The sequence below is a fragment of the Oryzias latipes genome, chromosome 21 (genome assembly GCF_053564925.1).
Source record: "Oryzias latipes strain Hd-rR chromosome 21, Olatipes_Hd-rR_3.1".
NCBI lineage: Eukaryota > Metazoa > Chordata > Actinopteri > Beloniformes > Adrianichthyidae > Oryzias > Oryzias latipes.
In genome coordinates, this window is record NC_136257.1 from 24,041,460 (window position 1) to 24,066,730 (window position 25,271).

At 38.4% G+C, this 25,271-nt stretch overlaps 1 protein-coding gene across 1 annotated transcript in view; it reads left to right on the forward strand.

Annotated features, from left to right (window-relative positions):
* Positions 1–25,271, forward strand: part of b3galt1b (UDP-Gal:betaGlcNAc beta 1,3-galactosyltransferase, polypeptide 1b) — a 51,571-nt gene that overhangs the window by 1,957 nt on the left and 24,343 nt on the right. The gene's annotated exons all lie outside the window — the stretch shown is intronic.

The following is a 25,271-nucleotide window of genomic DNA, read 5'->3' on the forward strand; positions in this document are numbered from 1 at the left end:
CGCTGTGGAGCATTGATCCCTGCCAGATCCATCTTGATCTTTGGGGATGCGGCTACTTCAGGCGCAATCCCCGCGCGCGAGGCGAGCGCAGGATCTGGCAGCGCGCGGACGGTCACCTCTGAAATGGTCCTCTGCAGGATGACGAGGAAGAGGGCGCAATATCAAACTTTTAGCATTTTAGCATTTTCTATTTTAATGCTACTTTTGTTTGTCTAGACTTTATGTTGTAAAGTTGGAACTTCTTTCTAGTTGTTATATATATATAAATGTATTAAACATTTCACTTTTTGATGGAGGAAATGCGCTCAGTTAGTGGTGCCAAGAAGACGATAGATTGCTGTTGATCTGTATTGATTGCTCATGCTCTTTCATAGTTCACAGTAATCAGATTATAGAAGTATGGGAGAATATTTGTAAAATCCCCTCTGATTCGACAGCAGAACACAAAGCTTCTGTAGATTATTGTACAGCGGATATATGTAAATTTATGAATGATTTTTCAGATCCACCTTCCAGCTAAGAACAACAGCTTGAATCCACCTCCATTTTTACATTTTATATAGTTTTTCACAGTGTGACTCCACCCTGGAGTCCTTTTAATATGAATCTCATTAAGACTATCAAGAGGTTTGTTCTTTATTTAATCATGAAGGCTTTTACTGTGTAGTCTGAATTCACTTATACACTCAAGCTTGACTAGAAAGCTTTTTAATGCAGCTGCATTTTACATAATTAGCTCTGGAATCATCACTGATGCGTTTTCTCTGTCAGCCGTGTGGTGTTTTTTTTTTTTTCTCATGATGTTTCCAGCAGCCCAGTGTGTTTGTGGCGATAGTGTTGCCTCATTGAAGTGCATCTGTTTTCAGCTGCTGAAGCTCATTCTGCTCGCAGTTCCATGTCTGCCTGCATGCGTGTGCTTGCTGTGAACCGCACTCACTAATCACTTTTCTGCATAGACAAGAGATTGCACAGCCCTAATCCTCATGCAGTCGGGAGTGGGTTACGTTTGCTTAGTCAGTTACCTTCCTTTTTGCGCAGGGATTACAATCTGACTTTATTTCTTTTGAATTGCTTTGTATGGAAATTTGGGGGAGTGATTACGTAAAGTTGAATCCATACATATTTGAGCATTTGATTTGTTTTAAATCCTACATCCTACTAAGAAAAATCTTAGTCTGCCCACAGTTCTGTTAAAAAATTCTCGATTTGCAATAAAAGAGAACCTGGATCTCTAAAGCCCAAAAAAATACTGTAAGAGTTTAAGACAATGGTGCACTTGTCCAAAGCAGTCGGAAATTGTCTGGAAAAGTCTCACAACGACAGAGACAATTTTCTCTTCACTTGTCTGATTTTATTTTTTTAACTTTGAAAATCACCAATTAAAAAACGCACATTCTCTGATAAGTTTTAAGAAATCCAAACACTATTAGGCATTGGGCCTTTTTTTTTTCAAAAAAATTCGAATTAAGCATTAAGCCCTGCAGTGTGAACGTAGCCATAGTCATCCAGATCAATGCATGGCTGCCAGTCCTTGGAAAATACATAATATCAGTTTTAGAACTTTAAAAAGTCATGCTAAAACAAAAAGTCATTACTTACATGTACATGTAAACTTCTGTGCTTCAGAGCACACACACATGTAGAAATGCGTTTTTCCTCCATGGCACAGCGAGACGCGGATTACCCTCGCAGCGCTGAGATGGTTTCCCCTTCAAAAACTATTTGAGACACCCCTATCCCTCCAAATGTCCCAACAAGTCCCCCTTCCATGGTTGCCGTATGGAATCCCCCCCCCCCCCCCCCAGTTTTAATTGCACCTAAGACATGTAGGACCCTTGGTAGGGGGGTTGCTTGGACATCACTGCCATCAAGCAGCAGATAAAAAAAAAAAAAGAAGAAGAAGCCCTCCCCTGCTTGTCCGGTGTGAACACCATAGTCTACACCCATGTTAAAGAACATACGTTATTTTTTTTTACTTGTCCTGTCCAACAGCTGGGCAGGCAGATGAGAACTGAGGGCCTCTTGTGTTGGACATATTTTACTTTAACAACAGGGGTTATTAATCTTCAGACAAACCAAAGGTATGTCTGAATAAACCCCTTTTGTAGTTGAGGCCAAACTTTATTAATTTCAATCATGTTTGAAAATCTTTGGTGTTGGACAGGATGGAAAAGGCGCGTTCTTGAACGCACGTCACCTCCTGGTGTGTCCGTAGCTTAACACTTCCAACTCTGTGATGCAGAAAAGACAGACAGTCAACTCTAACTCTTCCTCAGCTGATAATCTCATCTTTCAAATAACAGGTTTTCTGAGAAATCATGTAGAACATTTTTGTACATTTCCTGTTAGCCTGTCATTTACAATTATTAGGATCTTTCTCACGTCAGGAAATCTAACATGGGATTTAGAGAGCAGGATATTATTAACGCATGCAGGATTGAATACTTTCTGTGGTTACAGTAATACTTATTTTTTCCTGGCATTTCTGTATCACTGACTAAATATTTTAGATAAGAAATATATAAGAAATAGTTCTTGAATGGGACTGGCAATGGTCTTTTAATCTTTGACTACTTAGTACACTTGCAGTCATTTATAAATTAAATTGTATTTGGAATGGGTGTCTTTGGATTCCTTGAAAGGCAATTAAAACAATTTTCAGAGATCACAGTTTAGGTTGATAACAAGGTTATTTCTGAAAACACAAGGCAGTATTAACAAACAGAATCAGGAGAATTTCTTGCGAGGAGAGCACAAGACAGCTGAATACTCAGTTACATTTGCCTATACTCTGAGGTTCTTCTGCTCGCCCTCCTCCCCTCATTCAGTATACTGTAGGTTACCCTGGTTTACATAGGAGGGGTTAGTCTAAAGATGACATGATCAATATCAGTACATTCGCTGCTTCAAAGCATAAGGCGAATCCATGTTTGCCCAATCTTCTTGGTGCAGACACAGGAGGGGTCAGTACAGAGTCAACGCAAAGATCCTGTCTTTGACCAGTAACGCTTTTAATCGCCATCAGCTGCACTTTAGACGTTTCCTGTTTACGGGTGTTGAGTTTCTCCTTTTCTAAATGGCGCGTGAAACGCTTTTTGCACACAAAGCAGAAAGGGGAAGGATTTTGTTGTCTGGAGCCACAAAAATAACCTACAGCTCAACACCTCCAAGACTAAGGAGCTGGTCGTTGACTTTGGGAGGGACAGACCCAACCCCAGACCAGTTCTGATAGGAGTGGAGGAGGTGGAGGTCGTGCAGACCTATAAATATCTTGGGCTGTGGCTGGACAACAAGCTGGACTGGACGAGCAACACGAGGCAGCTGTACAAGAAGGCCCAGAGCAGGATGTACTTCTTGAGGAGGTTAAGATCCTTCAACATCTGCAAGAAGCTCCTAGGGATCTTCTACCAGTCTGTGGTCGCCAGCGCTCTAACGTACGCTGTGGTGTGCTGGGGGGGGGAGCACCTCAAAGACAGACTTCTCCAGGCTGGAGAAGCTGATCAGGCGGGCTGGTTCTGTGGTTGGCACAAGGCTGGACCCTCTGGCTACTGTGGCAGAGAGAAGGACACTCAAAAAACTAACGTGTATCCTGGACAATGCCACCCACCCTCTGCACACGACCATCAGTAGCCAGAGAAGCACCTTCAGCAAGAGGCTGCTCCTCCCAAGGTGCAGGACTAATAGACTGAGGAACTCCTTTGTCCCCCGAGCCATCAAACTCTTTAACCACCACTTAGGAGGGGGGAGTGGGACAGAAAGGAAAGGGCCTTGATTGACTTTCTTAAATGCTGTTTTGCAGAAATGTAAACTGTCTTTACTGTTTTTACTTTTCTGATTATGTCTAATAGTGCTGTATGCGATGGAGATGTCAATTTCCATGCGGGAACCTCCCAAATGGATAAATAAAGTTGTCTATCTAGAACTTCAAGCGCATGTACACTCCATCAACAGTTGACTTGTCAGCCTCATGAGCTTTCTACGGATTTATTCTCAAAGACGTTGGATTAAAACCTGGATATTTAGGTTTATATATTTCGGTGTAAAGTGTAAAGACAGCGACCTTCTTGTCCAAGCTACAGAACATGTTGATGTAACTCCTTTTCCGTGAAGCCTTAGACTACATAATTAAGTTTCTAAAAGTACAAGGTTGTGCTCAACACTTCCCTTGTTCCTGACTTCACCTTTTTTTTTTTTTTTTTTTTTACTAAAGAAGTATTTTTTTTTTTGGTTGTGATTGTTTGAAAACAGAATTTTCTTCGTTTTTTTCAGTGTGCTGCACTCAGTTTTATAATAACTTCACAAATTGTTATTCCTGATAAGAAATTAGATTCTGGTGAAGAAGGAGGATGCAATTGAGCCTCTAATCCCAAAATATATTCATCCAATGATTGTGACTGATTACAAAGAAAAAACACAGAATCTTTTGTAGCTGGTTTTTTTACTATCTGCCTGCCAAAACTTAAACATGCATTTATTTAGTTTGATTTTGGAAATGTTGTAAATGTTGTTGTTTTTTTTGTATCAAAGCTAAAAGAATGCAGAATTCCATAAATTGGACCATAATAATATATTTCCTTTTTATATATGCTGTTTCTCCTGATAAATTTTCAAAAAGGCTGCATTTATTGTCAACTGAATAGTTTCTCATTCCAAATTTCACTTTGAGCTCAGCTCAAACATTTTCATCATTTCAGATTTCTGCTTTCTGATCAGTTCTTTCAACTCTCTTACAACACGATAAACAGCTTCAGCAAATGGATCTAATAATAATGTGGCTCTTGAGGGCATTTTCAAGAGCTACTTTGGCATTTTCACACATTTAGAGTGATTCATGTGGGAAATAACATGATGGCACCCTAAATAACTTTGCAACCTAAATTACAAAGCACTAATGTGTGCAGTGATTGACAGTGGAGCATTTGTTCTAAGGCATAAATGTTTTTTTTTCCTCTGAGAACGTTCAGATTCTTGTAGTGCATTAGTGAATTTTATTGGCAGCAGTTGTGGATCCCTGGGTTTGTCTAGAGATGCTCCTCATGATCTGTGGAATCTGCACTGACAGAACTGAGGAAAGCAGTTTTTGCTAAGAAGCAGAAAGCAAAAATAAAAATAAAAAAAGGAAAAGCTTGATCAAAATGGAAATAACTATTATTGTGTTCATTTTAAAGGACACTATCCATCTTAGTTTTTGCAGCTTAGTCTCCCTTATATTGTTTTACTTTCTCTGAAAATTTGAAGTTTCTCACTAAATTGTTTGCCATTTTTTTTCTCCCTCCCGATATTTCCTGTAACCCTTGTGCTATCCTAGGCCCTTTAACATTGGGAGTTGGGTCATCTAGACCCACTAGACAGTGCTCTGAACCTTTTTTCTTCAATGATTTGTTTAATCTTCACTGGTGTCCGTGGATTACATGAAATCTTTCCACCTTTATCCACCTTTGTCATGGTAGGGATACCACGTCAAAGTAAGGGTGGGGTCATCTAAGATAGCACAAGGGTTAAACAGATTGCTCATGTGACCAAAAGTCCAAATCCTGCTGTCAAGAAGGTTTTTCATAAGCTCAGACTTTTAAAGAAAAAAAAAGTAAGACTTTCCAGAAAAAGTTGAAAGCTAAAAAAATTATTTTGCAAGCTGCGTGGCGCTTTTGGCCCACAGCGAGATGGCCCTGGGACCTTTCTGTGTGGAGTTTTCATGTTCTGCTGGCTTTTCTCTGGTCCACGTCCAATAATATACGTCAAAGGTTAATTGGTATTTCTCAGTTGCCTCTAGGTGTGATCGCATGGCCTGGCAACAGACTGGCAACCTGTTCAGGGTGTACCTCGCCTTCACCCAACAGTATCTGGGTTGGCTCCAGCAGCCCTGTGACCCTGAAAGACATTAATAAATGGATGGATCAAATTAAATATTGCTGTCTACATTGTGAAAAAATTACAACAAACAAGATGATACTGTTGTAGAAATGGTGCTACAGATGCAGTAAGGACTATTCACACAGGTTTGAGCATGATGAACTGTATTTAAAAAATAGTAGGATGGTGTCTTTGATGACTGAGTTTTGTCTTTTGTGAACATAAAAAAAGTCTTTTACAGGGGCAATCCATTTCTGCTAAAGAGAATGTTCAGATGTTCAACAAATCTGACCTGCTCTGATGGATTTTAGTTCACTTTTTTCAAGTTTTAATACTTAAAAAATTGCTTTTTTTTTGCTGAAACACACATAATCTGGAATGCATGACCCTAAATAAATTCCTAAAGGCATTCCTCAGCACACGTTGTATTATACTGATTCTGTAGCATAAATGTTCTGTTCGTTACCAGCACCCATTTAACGTTATTTAGTATTAAAGAGAAAGTTGTGTAAACATGTCTTTGTGGTGAGTCCAGTTTTCATGCCCAGGATTGCCGTTGCCTGCAATTTATGATCAGAATAGTTGCGATCTTACATAAGCAGCAGTTTCTGCAGGCTTTATTTGTGAAAATGAGATGAAAGTAAGTCACACTTTAGTTCATTTTGCAGGCACTGAATATTAATCCCTACATTAAAAATATACTTTCTGCAAAAAACAGAACAAAAGTAAAGTGTAAATAAGTAAAAAATATGAAATGAAAACAGTTGTCTGTAGTTATAAACCCCTGCAGTCATGTCCTCTCATTTTTACTCCCTTATCCTCTCTTTTTGAATATGAGATGTCTATCATTAATGTCTTTGCCAGTCAGGATCCCTAAAGTCAGCAGTTACTTGAAGATTGCGTAATAGCAGTAAATGTGCATCTCTTGTCACTTGTGTAATTGACAGTCGGTTGTGTCTGACCCGGTCAACAATCCTTTAGTAGGTTCAGATTGTTGAATCTGTCTGTCAACAGGGGACACTGATCTTTGTGGTGGCTCAGGGTACATATTGAGCTCTAAATGCTGATACAGATTTCTCGATCCTAAACGGTTCTGAAATTATGTTCTATCGTTGTTCAGAATATGCTATTGAACTTGTCTTCAGCAACTTGACCAACCTGAGTATTAGTTGCACCTTTACTGAACACCAATTTCCAAATGCAAATATCTGATTATCAAATCCTTTTGAAGCATTTAGATATTATGTAAACTCATTTGGGCTAAAGTTGTCAGAGCAAAAATGTGAGAGAACTGCTGAAATGAAATCTCTGAAAACAACTGACGTCTCATAACACACTCTACATAACCCAAAAGTGCAAGAAATCATCTGAGTGCTCAAAAAACATTGCTGTACATGTGCCACAGCAGAAAAGGATAAAAAAAGAATGTTTCTCTTTTCATCAGATGTCAGAAAGTGTAGGCAACAGGTTGATATCTGCTCACCAAAAGTGGGGATAAAAGATTAGAAAAGGGTCTGGTGAGGCTCATTCTTTGCCGCTAAATTCAGATATGATCCGAATTAGGTATTAAAGCAATAATACACTGATCCATCTGTCTTGAAACAACTAATAAACTAAGTTTATAATAGAGTGGCACGATATGAGGAAAACTTGCGATTTGCAATATTAATGATCACTATTGCAATGACGATATAACTTACGATGCATGACCAAGGAGCAAAACAACTAAAAACATCATTTCCATTTCACTGCAACAGTTTAATTTAAGAGTCAACATACCTTAGATTATAACGTACTTTAAATGACCCTAGTCTAAATGAGAGGCGAGCATATAACATAAAAGGGCTCCATCTGATTGGTCAAAGGCATAAAAGGATTTATTTGATTCGTTAAACACTTCAAGCTGCCATAAGATTGTTTTATCACATTTAAGGTAACCATTTATTTCAATTTTTGCAGACTTTTGCTAGAAACTGACGACTTTTTACATATATAATCCTTCTTACATAATTTATTTCTCTGAATGATCTACATTGACTGCTCTCGCTGTAAATGTTTGTTGTGATGCACAGCTGTAGAATGGACACCAGACTCGGCAGTTGGATGCGATCTTTGTGCGAGAAGTGACTGTAAAACTGCCAAGATGTAATTATAGTCAGTAACTATGATGAAGCTACTTTTGTCATCTTTTTGTGGTTCAATTTCACTCATCATTGACTGTCTGTACCACTTACTGCATAATAAGAATCTTCAGAACGTGGCAGAGCTGCACGTAGCTGGAGTTATGAACAATGGAACCAGTTTGGACGGATCGGCAAGACAAAACTGAACAAAAACAGCAATTTGGTCGTTAGTATGAAGAGACTCAAATCATAGTGATGGAGTTGTTAGGGCTGTTTGTTTTACAATATAGACAATTAAGATGGCTGTTTTTTGGCTTTGGCGAGCTGGAGTGTTTGGGGAAAGAAGTCCAGTGCATCGATTTTGTAAATTAACTTTTGTTTTTTCAACTTCAGTGCTACATGACAATTTCAACATTTTAGAATGCCTTTTCTTTATGAGCTCGAAAGTGGATGCAAGCAGGGTATGAGAAGAGCAAATATTCTAAGTCCAGCGAATGTAAAAATCAGATCAGTAATTACACAGCACTGAGAACATTTTCTGCTCCCTCAAGAACATCTTTTCTTACCATATAAAAGTAAGTATCTAGCTCATGTTTTCTTTTGCTTCACTGAGTAATTATGGGAGTAAAGAGTCAGGTTCTTAGGATGAATTTCATTATGAAATTATGGGACTTTAATGAAGTCTTTTTCCTATTGTAGCTGCTCCTAACTAAAGTCAGGGCTCACAATTTATTTTATTTCTCCTAGGAAAAGATTATCTGTCCCTTATTAGTTATATAATTCAAGGCACGGTTTTAGATAAAAACAAAAAAGCGTGCAAAAGAGTCTTTTATAGCTGTCAGCTGAAAACACCCTGTGCCATTTGCGCCACCATATGCAGGCTCTTTCAGGGAAGGTGTCTGCAGAGAATTGTAAATCCTCTGTGCTTAGCAGAAGTCAGTTCTGACTGTCACAGCAGATAACTCCAACAGCTAAATAAATTAAATCAAACTGGAAAGTGTGTGTTTTTTAAGTACAAGAGGCATTTCAGATGAGAGTGACAAACACGCAGAGGCATGAATATGTAAAAGAAGCACTTGAGCACTTTTATTTCATGTGGGTGAACCTCACATTGCCAAAGCAAGACTCCTGCAGACACAAGGACACAGAAGTTCATCTGTTTGCTCTTTGACTGAGTCACACAAACATCAGCAGCGTTGGGGGCTTGTGTGGCTTAAACATATTTCTGTCAACTTGAAGTATTTGCATTTGATTCATGGCAGATTGTTGTGTACTGCATATTATTCTGCTTGGCAGTTATTTCACGCTGTGATGGATTTACACCTCTTTTTTTTCTCTAGGCATTAAAGCACTGCATTGCGATCTTTGGACTCTGCAGATTTGGATATTTCACAACTTTCTTTATAGTAATAAAATTCAAAGTCGTTTTTTTCTCACTTAACAAAGATCACACCTTGTCTGTTTGTATTGAATTAAAATTAATTTATGCTTAAAACCTTGTTTTCCCATCCATACATCACATCTGAAGCAAACATGTTTGGCGTTTTTGTGATGTCACCATTTTGGAGTCACTTTAAAGTCTTGCTCCAATCATCTTTTGATCTGTTCCCAGTGGTCTTTTAAATATGATTATGCCATTTTTAGCCAAAATCGAAGAACCTGTGTGTTTTTTTCAGGACATAGCTTTAGCAGTTGTTCATTAGAAATTCACCACTGAGCTGTGAGCTGTGACTTTCTGATAATGTCCTCCATCATCAAAAAAATGCCACAAGAATATGTTAAAAACACTAAAAACACAATTTTCATTGGAGTGGGTCCTTAAAATTGGTAAATTATTTACCAGATGAGATGTGTTTGGAAGTTGTGGTGGGTTTTTGCAACTTCAGGGGCCAAAATTTGGATTTGAACTTGAAGTAAGACTGAATAATAAGAAATCCTTGCGACCACAAAATATGGTTATGCCTGCTAAAAGAGGCAGAATGCTAATAATCTTATCCTTGTGTAAACATATCTTTTAATAACTATATTTTTATTTTGAATTCGCTGTTCACAGCCATTGCAGATGCTCTGCTTTAGTATTCAGTCAAACCTAAATCAATGAAATGCTGAGTGTGCCAGCATTCAAATTAGCAGTGTCCTAAATAAAAGCAATATTTATATATTGTATATATTGTACAACTTCAAAGATTTTTACTTATTTGCACCCACGCCAAATTTGTGTCTTTTCCAACATTCGCATTGTTCCATTACAAGAAGCTGTTTCGTAATCTATGATAATAATAACTCTTTAAAAATATCTTTCTCCTCAGTGCAACCCTTTCTGATTGCCTAAATGTAACTAATTAACACAAGGGCTGGTCAAGGTGGTTTACAGCAACTTTCAATACCTACAAAAATGCTTGCCACCAAAATAGCTTCTGTATTGTGACTCCATGGTTGTCTTCAGTGACAGTCAGTAGAAGTAAAAGTCAGTAAATAATGTAAAAATCTAATACTTTTTTTGACAGCTATTTAAGCTAAATTCTTACTTCACGCCAACAGTTATGCCCACAGAACATTTCTAATAAACTCCTGCAGAAACTATGTTCTAGAAATCGACACAGGTTTTTTTTTTTTTTTTTGGCTAATCTTGATTAAAAGACCACTAAGAACGTTTTTACAATAGATCAAAAGATGATCAAAGTGAGTATTAAAGTGGTCAGACAAATAGTCTGCCTGTGCTTCAACAGTCAAACCCAATGTTGTCTCCTAAGATGGACTTTTTGTTTTTCTGGCGCTTTCCACTGACTCTCAGGACTGCTCATGCTCAAAGGAAAAGGATCAAGAGGGATCTAGTTGTTTGGAAATGGCAAATTCGCTACCAAATGGCACCAAATTACCCACAAAGCCCCTCTAAGTCTGCTGAAGTCCAGGTTGATTATCGAAGGGCTGGTTTGTTTTGAGCACATTCTTGAATAAACAGTCTAGGTGGCATTTCATTTATCCTGTTATGTTGAATCAAAGCAGAGTTGTTTAAGCCCACCCTTGAACAGTGTTTGGAAACTTGCTTTCTAAACCTATGTGTATTAATTTTCTTCCTGCTGCTGTTTCCTTGATTTGTTGAACAGCTAGAAACGTAGCATTTATGGTAATTTGCTTTCTCTGTTTTCATGCCCCTTAGCGGTTGGTGGCTTCCAGTCAAAACAGCTCAGCAGAATCATATGTTATCACTTTTGACTTGTAACATAGGCAGCACAGATGCTAACAGCACAGGAGTGGGGGGTTTGTACAGGTACCAGACAGGACGAGGACCACCAAGACTAAAGCTTGTCGTGCTTCAGTTTTTTTTTGTTTTGTTGCAACACTCCACCCCGATGTTTAAATGTGATTAACCGCAAGGCGAAGCTTACAGATTGAGTGCAACACACACAATCCTGCATCTACCCTTCATTCATTCTCATAAACTGCAGTGAAGTGAACACACCATGATGACGTACTGCCAGTGTGGATGCAATTCACCTTTAGAATCCCACGGAGAACAGAAAATGCTGATTTAGTTAAATTTGACAAGGATATACATAGAAAACTCATAAGTCTTTACTGTCAGGGAGTGTGCTACATGTTACAAAAACTCCTTATAAATTAATGCAAATATTGATTTCCAGTTACAATTCTTTCCCTGCAGGGATCTTTCATAGACTGGCAAGCTACTTAAAGAACATTATGGCGCAGTTGCACTCAGCCTCTCTGTTCACGTCTACAGCTGTCTGCTAATAAAAACTGATGGAAGTAAGTGCACAACAGACAGTTTAACAAATTCGTTTGGTGTTGCAACTGTAATCTAAGATTCATCAAAACTTTTTAATATTCATGCAAAACCAGTTTTATTTGAACACTTTTTGAGTATTTTTTTCCTGTTAGTGAGGATTTTTGTTTCTGCATTAAACTCTCTTCTCTTGGTTTCCCATCCATTATTTATACTTTTTTTCCTATCATTCTTTGGTTTGTTTAGTAATACCCTTTCAGTTAATTTGTCTCAGGTCTGGATTTGGTTCTTCCACCTTGTTCCTCTCAAAACCACATAGTATTTCACGGTTCATGACGTCTTTGAACAGTAGGAGATCCAACCAAGAGGGCTGTGAAAAACAAGACATTGTTGGAGCATGAAAACTTGTCACACTGTGCCTTTTTTACAAGAAGAAGAGGAGGAAATGTCTTTTTTTGAATTAAAATATGTTCATTTTGAGTTTAATGGTCTTACTTGATTATATATATATATATATATATATATATATATATATATATATATATATATATATATATATATATATATATATATATATATATTGAGTTTAATGGTCTTACTTGATTATATATATATATTACACACATGCCAGCTATATGTTTATTGCATGAAACATCACATGAAATATTTAGTTCAAAATTATTCAAATCTTTTAGTATCTCTGCAATTTGGGGATTTTTGTTACAAACATGTGAGGTATATAAGTGCATATTTCAAACATTGTAGTTTTATTTATTAACTTTATTTCATTTCTCACATGCCACATCTCTTGTATCTGAACAGTACATCACATCTAATCTAGGTTTTTGACATTTTCACAAACATGATGCCCCCAATCTTATTCCAATCATTATTTGGATGAACTGGTTTTGCAGGTCTAAAATGAATAATAAAATAAAAACAAATTGACCAAAAAAGAAAAATAGCATTTTATATAAATTCTAAATAAAATATGTAGTGTATAAATAATCTTGATTTAACTTTTAACCGTTCTTTCCATTATATTAAATTGTTGGAACTGAAACCCGGCTCTTTGGTGAAGCGGAAAGCCTTGAGGCTGGGTGAAGCAGGCTTGACTGCTGCAACAGGCAAGGGAGACGGCCTGTGTTAGTGGCCAACTTACTGAATCTGAATGCATATTTCATGTCAGACCTCTGGGATCGAGGGAGTGGAGGGATCAGTGAATCGAGAGGAGCCTGTACTTTTTGAGGACAAAGAGCAGTTTTGTTGAAAAAGAAACTTTTTTTTTTTTGGGCATCTGGTATTTTGCATATTTGTGTCTGTGTGTGGGCTGTAGTGGTTTCGTACTGGTGTTAACACACAGAGCAATATCAAAATTGTGAATCTGTGCATTTCCTTTTTCATTTGCCTCCCAGCGCATCAGAAATGCTGGAGTGGTTATCAGCATGCTTGGTTGCATGGTGCTGGAAGCTTTGCTGATTCTCTTCACACTCTCTTGTCTCTGAAGAAGAGCAAGTGGGATAAAAAAAGTCATATGTAGATGTCTCTGGGATTCAAAAGGTAACTGCAGCCTGTTAAGTAATGAGACAAAAATGCCAGATCCTCCTGAATAATGATTCATCATTATTTCGTATCTTATCCAAGAAAGAAGAGTCTGTACCAACTGCAAATTCATGCTCCGCTAATCATATGAAGCCCATTTGGGATGGACAGTAGCTTGAACAGTAACCAAGTCAGTAGAATGCATTAATCTTAAACAGAAATGACTTACTCTGTCTAATTTAAGCTTAATTACCTCCTCTCTCATACAGTTTTCTCTACCAGAAACATCTTGCTTTCCTTTATAAAAATGCAAGAATTTGACTATTTTTAAAAAGAACATGAACATTTGATATGGTAGTTTGGGCAAGAACATTCTGCTTATTTTTGATCATTTTCTGCTTTTCATGATAAATACAGATTTAAAATACTATAAACTGATTTTAAAATTCTATCATCTCATATTCAAATCAAATCAAACTTTATTTATTAGAAAAAGCGCTTGTAATTCATTGCGCAACTTGTTGCGCTTTAACATTTCAAACAAAAACACAATAAAATCCAACCCGCCCTTCCCACTCCCCTCCGTTAAAACATACGACTCATGACCCCACACACAAGGAATACTGATAAAAGTAACTTCTAAAAGAAATGTAAGGCTTGGCTCTGCTGTTAGGAAACTGTATTTGGGAATCTCTTCATTCCAGGGGTCAGCTCGGCTGTAGGAACATCGCCACAGTGCCCACCCACACCGGGACGGCAAAGGTGTCCAATTCACAGCCATGAGCTGCAATGTTAAAGCCGTCCCAGCAAAGGCGACAACTGTGGCAACAACCACCGACCAAGCCGGCAAGTCTTGGCAGAAAAGATTCCCACAAGAAACATTGTTTGAGTTATTGTTTGAATTTCTGTTTGAGTCAAAATTCATTCTTAAGCTGCATTTACATCGAACATCATGGGCATCCAGTTTCAATGTTAAGTCAATGTACAGATGTAATCAGAGGTACTGAGGTGTGTTTTGAGCGTTAGGCACAGTGAGGCAGTCTTGCAGCAGCGCATTTTGGAGTTTGAGTGCCATGGGACATCCAGACTTCAAATATCTGAACTTTGTAGAATCTGACATTTCGTATCAACCGTTTAAGGAACTCAGCTTTGATCCTTGACATGTTGATGACGTGATCAGCGGGTGGAGTCCAAAACCATCATGGAGGAAAATCTGACCGTTCTCCTGTCCTTAAAGATATTTTTATTATTTGCATTGAGAGAATAATGAAAAAGATCCTCTCATTTTTTCCTCTATGTTCTCTTTTTCAGACTAATGTGGGACAGCAAGTTGTCAAACCGGGTCACAAAGAGATGAAAGTACCGCTGAAAGCGGTCGTCATTCAGATGCAGCTCCCGTTGAGATGGTGAACCTCACCCTACTGGGAGAATCTCTGAAAGATCTCATAAACCCAGACATGCAGATGTGATTACCAACACTTTTGTAGAGCTCTTAGCAAGAAATAAACCTTAACTTTTGACATCATCCTTGTCTTCCATGCATTGTAAATGAAAATATACAGACACAGCTACTATGTAGCGATGTGGCAAAAAACTTTCAACTGTAGCTCCTCCCACACATGTCTCCAGCATCAAGTTTATGAACACATATTTGGACAAGCTTTGAGCAGCATATTTGATCCACGTCAAAAGAGATGCAGGGGTTGAAAATGTGATGCGTGTAGAATGACGAGTGGCAATAGTTCGGTGGTTGAAAGCAGAACACTTTTATTAGCACTCTCCAGTAACGCACATCATGCTTGACTGCCGTAAATCCCACTGTCGTACAGTTGCGTAAAACCAACAGTTCTGAGATGTATCATTCATTATATGACAATGCGTAATTTATATTTATTGAGTCTTTTGGGTGTCTATATATAGTATAATATGAAATATTTTCCACAAGATAAAAAGGTTTTATTGGAATCGTGAAGTTAAGGCAAAGAAAGTTCTCGTTTGTCCTGTAAAAAAGGTTATTGATGTTGTTGTAATGTTTTTATTTTTGGATTTTGTACCTAGTTAACCATCTCATAACAAAGGTGGAATCCCTCATTCTGATACACATTTGAAGTCGTAGAGCTGCATCCTCTAATTGAGGACTAAATGAAGGGGTGTTTAAACTCAAAACTCAATTTTTTTGTCCATTTAGATGTTAATTATGTACTGTACTTTAAGTGAGTAAGTTTGATTTTTAAACTTCTATTTTTGTGAGTAAATGAGTTCCTCAAGCTTATGCTTACTAACTCAAAGCATTGATGCCTATTTGGAGAAATCTCTTCCAGCTACACAAAATGCGGTCTGTGGCTAATCCTGCCATATGGCCACTGCAGGGGCGTAGCTGAAATTTTATTTACATCAATGTTTTGCTTCCTGAGTTTAGGTGATTCAGGTCAGACTGCTGTTCAGTGGCTTTCTGGACCAATGCCCCATTGACTCTGAAATCAGTTATGTTGAGGAGTATTTGTATGACCAGCCTTCTACCTCAAAAAAACTGAATCTCTTGACCTTCACTTATTAAAGCTCTTTCTTCACTGCGACATCTCCATTTTGTTTTGGCTCAGTTCCAATTTGGAGTCCCCACAAGTGACCTAGCAGTGACAAAAGCGCTCCATTAGCTCATAATGCTACCAGGAATAAGACATGAAAGGTCTGCAGGCAGCCTTTTTACTGCCCCAGGCTCATTTAAGCCAACTAACAAGCAGCACTCAACCCCATTCACACTCATGATGAGGTCATAATAATCTGACAAGCTTTTCAATTCTTTAAGACACAGAAAAAAAGAGTTATAGCTCACGTTTGATGCTTCTTTCATGACTGCATTTCAAAGCAACAGGAAAAAAAAAAAAACTTGTGTTTTTATTAACAGCACTGTACCCAAATTCTGCCGCTCACTCCGCCCCCTCATCCTCCACCATGGGCTTCACTCTGATTAAGTGTAGTCTTTAGGGACAGATTAAATATCCCATCAAAGAACAAACTTTTCTTCCTCCACAACTATTTCTATAAACTCTTAGTTTAATATACACGGGTGTGGCTTAGAAAGTTTAAATTTAGTCATTTTTATTTTCATAATACTATTATAAATACTCGTAAAAATTGTGTATGTGTGGTTTTCTTTCTTTTTTTATTTATTTACTTTGCTCCCTGATTTTGTTATCTTGATGAATAGTTAGCCTTGTTGTGGTTTCTGGCAAGCTCAGTGTTTTCACATGCCGTACAGTGATGCATTGCCTCGACCTCTGCCGAACAACCCAGCGGTTCAAATAAACAAAATTCAGTATTTTTTCACGCACATTTCCCCTGCAGCTTTAAAATAAAATTCTTTCACTGCTTTATGGTGACATTTAGGAGCGCTATCTGTGTTCATATTTACTTGTGCTGGTCTGTGTCTGTTTTCCCGAGGAGAGATGTATTGAACTGTAACAGATTTGCTGCATGGCTAAAAAGGATTTTTTTTCTGTGATATTAAAATCATACATTCATAGTTAATATTTAAATGTAGTCATTGGACATCATTTTTGAACTGCTACAGCAAAATGCCTTAACAGCTGTTATCATTCAGCTTAATTATACATGCTTGTGTATGTGTGTTTGTGTGGCTTTTCAGAAGGGATTTATTCTTTTAGGTCACACTAAATGGAGTTCTGAGGACACTTAGTGTATAAAGTAACTTTATGAACTTTGATAATAATTGTATTGTTTATTTACAGCATCAAAATGCTGTTAGTAAGAGGAAAATGTTTGTATATTTTTCAGCAATATATCTCAATTTTTTGCTAAAACTGTCGTGGTTCATGAATGTTAAGAATCCCAATGAAAGAGGCCAAAATAAAAATAATTTATGAAAGAAAATGAAAACCAAAATTTAAAAAATAACTAATTAACTCACGAACGAGTTAATTCAAGTGTGACTGAACTGAAACCTACCGTGACTGAGAAAACAAAAAAAAAGGACTGAAAATGAGATAAGTAGTAACTAAAAACAATATATGTATTTGAAAAGAATAATTCAAGTCACGCCCTGAGACAGACTAGCGACCTGTCCAGGGTGTCCCCTGCCTTTGCCAGCAAGTGGCAGAGAGAGGCTCCAGCAGCCCCATGACCCCGAAAGGGACAAAACGGATTAGAAGATGAATGAGTAAACAAATTCAAGTCACAAAATTAGCCATAAATACCAAAATCTGCAACAACAAAAAAGGAAGTTCTTGGAAGAACCTCCCAAGTTGATGACCTAAAGAGGAGAAATATTCAACTAGCAGTGATGATTACACACCTGTGTGTGCAAATTTTATTTTACGTGTATGACTCATAATTTAAAAAGAGAAGCCCCCAATCCAGCCCTTAATGTTAAGTGTAAAGCAACGAGGCGTTGGATGCCATTTTTTAAATGTCTGAGTACTTTCAGATAATTGGCTGGGATGTTCAAAATGTTCACCACTTCATTTTGTTAGGTTTCATTTCACCCTGAGGGGACCAAACTGCATAAAAAATGTTGTGCAGTTGCGACAGATGGTAACAAGTACTGACCATAAAAAAAATAAAAATAACCTACAGGAATTGAAAAATCGACTGTGTGTTCTACAGGTCGTAGAGGGTAAAGTAGTGGGGGGTGGAGCTGTGGTTGCGCGGTGATCTCTGGGCTGCTTGGGTCCTCGGGGCCCTGGCTTTGTCCTTGGCCCACGTCTCGGTGGCCGGTGCCCGGTGGCCCCCATGGCTGCCGCCTGGTACGGCCAAGTGCGCCTGTCCTGTGGCCTGGGGGCCCAGACGCCGGTTTCGCCTATGCCTCCCGGTGCCAGGGAGGCCTCTGTAGGGGGCCCCCCTCTGTGCCTGGCTGGGTGGGTGGGGGAGGATCTGGTTCCTCTTATGAACAAACGGTTCACTTCAGCAGCATGCATGTATCTGCACCCCCACTTGCACGTGCGCACTACCACACTGCTCCCTATCTGCTTCATCCCTCCTCCTAACCCACAGTATATTGATGGACAGATATCTTCCGCTCATCTTAGTGTAAGAATTTCACCTTCGGATGTAATATTTGTTTCTTCAGCAGATCTGGTATAATTGAATCGCTTAATTCAAAAGGGGCCCAAGTCCACAATTTTTCAAAATAGAGATATTATATATTCTATGGTCTTCGAGGTAAAAGCTATCTGATTATGTGCAAAAAAGTCCCAGTCTGTTGTAATATATTGACTATGCTTGACATTTAAAATGCACTAAGTGCAAAATTCCTGTTTAATTCAAGAAGGGCCCAAGTCCAGAGACTTTAGTTTGCTAGTACTGAACTGGTGCTAAATCTGGCTAAAGTATTAATCATTTGGTGTAGCCTCCCTTTAAGCCATGCAATTAAAATCATTTCCTGGAAAAAGAAACCTATTGGACTTGGGCCCCTTTTGAACTAACCGATTCAATTGTTACACAGCCAAAAATAATAACCTCTTCAAATTGGCGCTTGTATCCCCCACTCTCTCCATTTTACCCCCCCCCACACACACACACACACACACATGTGACAAATAAATAAAAAATAATAAAAAAACAAAAAGGGGTTTTTACACTCTGGCTATCTGAAGATATTTAACTTCTTTTTGTAATAGTAAAACCTGTCCAACACAAAAGGCCTTCGGCGCTAATCTGTCTGCTCAGTTGTTGGACAGAACAAGTTAAAAGAAAAAAAACAATTGACTGTTTGAGAAAACTGGACCCGAGTGTGACATCATCCATAGAAAATGTCCTACTGTTTGATCTTGTAAATAGTCAGCATGCCTTCACGTTGTAGCCAACTGCTACAGGGTTCAGTTGCAAAGGAACTGAGACCACAAATGGTCTACATATTATAAGATGATGCTGCCACATAGGACCTACTTTGACTACCATTTTCATCATGTGTTGTAATGTTGTGTTATCCCTATTTTTGGCTTTTATGTTTAAAATATCAACAGTTCAAAGCTCTGTGACAAAGAAAAGCATTCCGTCTGCAAAACGCATGCTTTTTCACAACAGCAGAACTCATTGATTCCCCATTTTCCTAAAGCATCGATCTGCACCTGTAATTTGTGTAAATTTGCTTGAGTCAATAAAATGCTTTTTTTTATGAACTAGAAAGGGGGAAAAAAGAGATTTTGTTTAGATCAGTTCAGGCATGTCAATCTCACCAATGAATGAGCTGAAGGCAGGAAAATAATGCAGAAGCCAACGGTGGTGAAGGCGTCCTTCTGAAGGAAACAGCCTGTAATACCGACAGCATCATTAAAGAGCTTTGTGTTTGTGTTGAAAGCTCTCAAACAGAGTCGAGTCAATACTTTTGGCAGCCAGCAATACTTTAGTTTGGTGACACGGCATGAGTCACGGGCTGCTGGCTGGAGAGGCAGCTTGCTTAAAGCTTTGAATGTCTATGTGAGGGAAGCAGCAAACATAACAGAAGGGCATCAACAAATATGGAACACAGATCTCCTCCTCTTTCATAAACCAATTTGAAGCTAATAATTCACCCGCTGATTGCCTATTAAAATGGGTTAAAAAAGACATAGACAAGCCCAGCAGCAGGTTTAAACTTGCATTATGCGCCTTTCTGCCAAACCCTGTCAAAAGAAAAAAAACAGTATTTGCCAGATATTTGTAGTTAGTTTTACAATCTTTATATTTCTAATATTTTTTAGCCTAGAAGACATTGTTTTTTATTTATTTTCTTAGGGCTTTTATTTAGAAACATTTTTTATTTTAGTCCTAATTTAAACTTTAAACTTCAACTTTCAGTTTTTTCTTTGTTTTTCCAGATACATGTTTTTCTAGACTATTCTCACTGTTCTTGCCAAAGCTTCTGTTCTGTAAACAGCCTTGCTGTCATTCATTTTTAGGTAAATATAACTGAATTCACTTCAGCTTTAACTCATTCTTTTTTCATTCTAATCCCATCATGTGTCTCATTTTTTCAAGAATTTATTCAATATGTTTAAATATTTCAAGCTTTACTCTCTATTCCACTGCTCATTTCTGCTGTAGAAAAACACCTTCAATGGCTCAGCACTGAGACCAATCAGCCACAGCGCCATCTGTCCCTCTAATGACTACCTGGCTGCTCTGTGATGTGACATGGCTGACTGGCGATGCTCTATATAACAGCTATTCTCTCATTAAGTCTTTTCAGTAGCTCTGCGGAGACAATGACCAAAATTTCACAATTTTCCAATCCTTTTTTGGCACAAAAAGGTTCCTTGATCATGTTGTGCTTTAAGAGCATAGGCAGCAGATTTCTTTAGCATAGGCTATTTAACTTTTTAGTCTTGGTGACTTAACATTGAGAGCTAAACTGGGCCAAAATAGAACTGCTGAACACTAAACTTTACATAACATATTTTTTCCCCCCTAAGGCACCATTAGTGTATTCTTATTTGAAGTTAAAGATAATACCATGGATTTCATGTTGTAGACCAAGCATAAAGAGGCATTTGCTAAACAACTTTTTTTAGTCACAAACTTGGTATGAGGTCTAATTTGTCTATGATATAGTGATCAAAGTGCGACAAATGGAAGACAACTGGTGGACTGCTCATTGATGCAACTATATTGTGACACATTAATTTGACAGTCCTTGCAACGTTCATGTTTAGTTTGATTTTAAAAGTTGAGCACTGTCACAGCTCAGGGTAGGGATTTACTGATTGGATAAAAAAGGATAGACTAGAAACAATAATTTGTTTTTTTTCAAAGACATCTATAAATGTAAAATAAGACTTACAATTATGTCTTTTTCTCTACTGAGGGATTGATTTAAAAGATTATATGTATATGATTTATCTGTTATTGGACTTTTTTCAGCGAATTTGGGAATTTCTGTTATTTTTTCTTAATCTGCATCAAAGCATATGTTTATTTCTATCCTTATTTATAGATAATCTTATATTTATTGAAGGCGTATTTTATAGATTTTTTTAATTTGAAGGTCTTTCTTTTACTGTTTTTTTTTTAGTTTGAAAGATGTTATTCTGTGAAGCACTTTGCATTACCTTGGCTAATGTATGAGAAGTGCTCAAAAAATACTTTGATTTGATATTCTACTTTGTATCCTTTTACTGCCAAAGAATACATTCTCCTAATCATTTACAATTGGTGTAAAACTCAAGCAAGAGCTCATTCTTGTGCCACATAACACCCATGTCTTGGATTTTGATTTAGCGGAATGGTTTTTACTGTGCAAAACTGTGGAGAGCTGAGTGGGTCAGAGAGGGAAAGGAGCATCAGCTGCTATATATCACTTAAATGAAATAAATACATTTATAAAAAGGCAGCTGAAAAGGCAAATTCATGCAGCAGACTGCAGGGGATTATCTTTAAAAAAAAAAGGCTCAAAAGCAAAGTGTCCTTCATATTTCTGGTGTTGGTACGGGATTTTTAATGAAATTAAGCTTTTCTTTTTTATAATAAAAAAAATGTTAATTAAAGGAGCGAAAGAATAATAAGACATCGAGTAATTGATATCTAAAATCAAAAGAAGATACAAATGAATTGATTTTTCTTTGAAAACCTTTTTAGTTGGAATTTTCCAAAGGGGGATGCATAGTGGTGCAGTGGTAAGCACTCTTGCCTCACAGCAAGAAGTGATTGGTTCAAATCCCAGCCGGGTCATTTTTTTGTGGAGTTTGCATGCTCTCCTACTGTATGGGTTTTTTCCATTCACTCTGGTTTCCTCTAATAGTCTGAAACCATGGATTCATAGGCTGATTGGTGACTCTAAATTGTCCCTAGGGAAGAATGTGAGTGTCTTTGTGTTGCCCTGCAACAGACTGGCAAACCACTCAGTGAGGCTCTAGCATCCTCACCACCCCAAAAGGAACTAAGCAAGTTTAGCAAATGAAAAAACATGAACTTCCCAAAAAATGCTTTTTAAATTATAAATTTTTTAATGAAAGGAAAATGTACACTTTTGTTTTTGGTTTGTCTTTTTAGTCAAATGTTGTGACCAAAACCAGAAACAGTTTGTCCTGAGGCAAGAGAAAAGCACTCTTACAAAGTCTGTATACCCAGTTTGCAAATGTGACTTTCTTTCTGCACTAGAGATGTAGGCGTCCATTATTTTCTGAGGTTTTTTTTTCTGTTAATGAGGATATATCAGGTCTGAGCTGGGTCAGATGATGCGTGGGAGTTTGCATGCCTGGAAAGTCCTGACCCAATTTTGTCCACTCTACTGCAGCCAAAAATTCAGGGTACTTTCTGTTACACCACTTTTGATTGCTGAGTTTTCTGCAGCAGAATTTTTTAATAGATCATCTTTTACTTGTTATACTTGAAACCCTCACTTCTGTTTTTATATTCATCAATAAGACTCACTCACACTTTCAAGTTGCTTATCAGTTGTGTCTAGGAAAAGGCATTAGCTTGAGCTTTTCAATTTGTTTGGTTTAAATTACTTTTTGGGATGTTGATTGCGTATTTATGCATTCTGACTATTAATGTGTCAGTTTAGTATTTTTCAGTGCAAGACTACAAAACTGTGATTATCTTCTTATTATTATTCGGAGGCTTTAAAGAGGGAGACGCACATGACATCCTCATCTGTAATTCTTATTTTTCTGTTGACGGGACAGTCACTGGAAGGGATGTGTGGTTTGAAGTTTGATTGCTTGCATGTGAAATACTGCATGCTGTCCAATTTAAAGTCTTGTCGCAATAATAAGAGTCCTTCACATCAAATTACCCAGAAAGAGGCTGAAAAAGGCATTGGACACAGCTCAATCTGGGGCTTTTTTCCTGTGATGAAGAGCTTCGTATGATTTTCTGCAAAATTGTTCATCAATTAATGTGATGCATCCACAAATCCAAATGTTTTTCTTCCCTGTTTTGGTATTTCTTATTTAAAAAATCCTGAAACATTATTTAGGTCTCCTGTTTGATGTTGCAAATTCAGTTTACATGGTTAAAAAAAACTTTCAGCTGCATCCACTGAGTGACCTTGTTAAATGTTTTTTTTAAACTCATTTTGTACTTATTTTGTTGCAGAAATAAATATGTATGCCTAGAGAGAGAGAAAAAGTTCCAAATGGAAAAAACTGCATATGTATTTTCCTCTTCTTAGCCAGAGCAACATTTGACTTCTATTAGTGCCCTCCATACAGAGCTGTAAACGCAAAGAAATCATCGTCTGTTTGATAGCATATGTGTACATGAAGGAATCTTTATGTATTTATTAGGAACAAAAAATGTAAAAGGTAATTTAGAAAAAGAAATGCTGACAACCAATCAAAACCCTTACCATGACCAGATGTTGATGATGTAACACACCTTTCTCCCTTCCATACATGTGCCCCATGGTGGGGAAATGGTGTATACTTTGTATACTATTCTGCCTTCCTTAAAGGCCCAAAGTGCATTACAGTCTCAGTCCCATTCACCATGCAGACGCACATTCACACACTGATGGTGGTGGAGCCTCTGCCGAACACTGACATCAAACTATAACCATTCAGGGCAATGTGGGGTTCAATGTCTTGCCCAGGACACTTCAAAACGTTAATTGAATCTGAATTCTTCTGATCAGAGATCAGCTGCACCATGGCCACAACGGCCAAAAACATTACTTCCCAGTTTTAAAAGATGTACAAATCCCGTTTTTAACTTTAGAGCATGAAATAAAATCTCTCAACACCCACAGTTGTATTCAGGATGAATAAATCCAAACAAAAAAATAATCCACTGTAAATCACAATGTAAAAGTGGATCTCTTCCACTCTTTGAAGCTGCGTTCCCACCGGCTTTGGCAAAACACGTTCAAGCGACCACTTTCAATGAAAAGTCTATGAAAATACGTGTAGACATGCGTTTGGGGCTTCTGCGTTCAAAACTTTCGCGTGGGCCGGGTGGGTGGCTGCTTGGAGTGCGGAGCGGGTCTCCCTTGGGGGGTCCTGGCTCGTACCTGGGGTCGGGGCGGGGGGATGCCCGGAACTCCTGGGTGGTGGTGGGGTGCTCGTCTGGGGCTGTGGGCGTCCCTCTCCGGTGGGGCCCTGCGTTGGGCTCTTCCGGCGCGGCGGGGGGCTGCTTTCCTGGCTGGGCTGGGGCGGCGCTCTCTTTCCCTCTGCGCCTCCCTGCTCTCTGGCTCTGGGGGCCTCGCGGCGGTCCGGCTGGCCCTGGCCTGGGTGGCGGTCTTGGTCGCCCGGGGGGCGGTTGTTCCCTGCCTGTTCCCGTGTGGCGTTGGGGGAATTCCGGCTGCCGCTGCTGCTGCGGCGGGGGTATGGGTGTGGGGGTGGCTGGGCGCTCCTCCTCCTTCTTTTCACATTCCACCATCCATTTTAGAAGAACATAAACACTCACCTGAGCACAGGTGTTAGCTCACCTTTGCACTAATAGTTTGCATGATTGAATGAATGAAAGATTTCACACTAGTTGGTTTAAAGGCATAGGTATGCGTTCGTGAACACTATCTGTTTTGTGTGCATGTTGACATGTGGACATTTTTGCGGCTAGCAGGTGTGTTGATAATATTTGAGTGTGTGTGAACAGGCCCCGCCCTTTTTGTACTACATTTGAACCGTACCGTAACGATAAACAACCAGTAAACCTGTCTGCTCTATGCTGCTTCATGGTCTTACCCCCCTTCCCCTCCTATTATCACCCTCCTACCCCCCCCTCTCTCTAACGTCCCTCTCTCTTCTTCCCCTCTTTCCTTTTCCGTCCGGTCCAACACCAAAGATTTTCAAACATGATTGAAATTAATAAATTTTGGCCTCAATTACAAAAGGGGTTTATTCAGACATACCTTTGGTTTGTCTGAAGATGAATAACCCCTCTTGTTAAAATAAAATATGTCCAACACAAGAGGCCCTCAGCTCTCATCTGTTTGCCTAGCTGTTGGACAGGACAAGTTAAAAAAAAAAAAAAAAAAAAAAAAAAAAAAAAAAAAAAAAAACTTTCGCGTTTACATATCTCTTTGCAAGTTTTTAAGACCATTTTTGGGTTCTACAAACAAAACAGACGTCCAT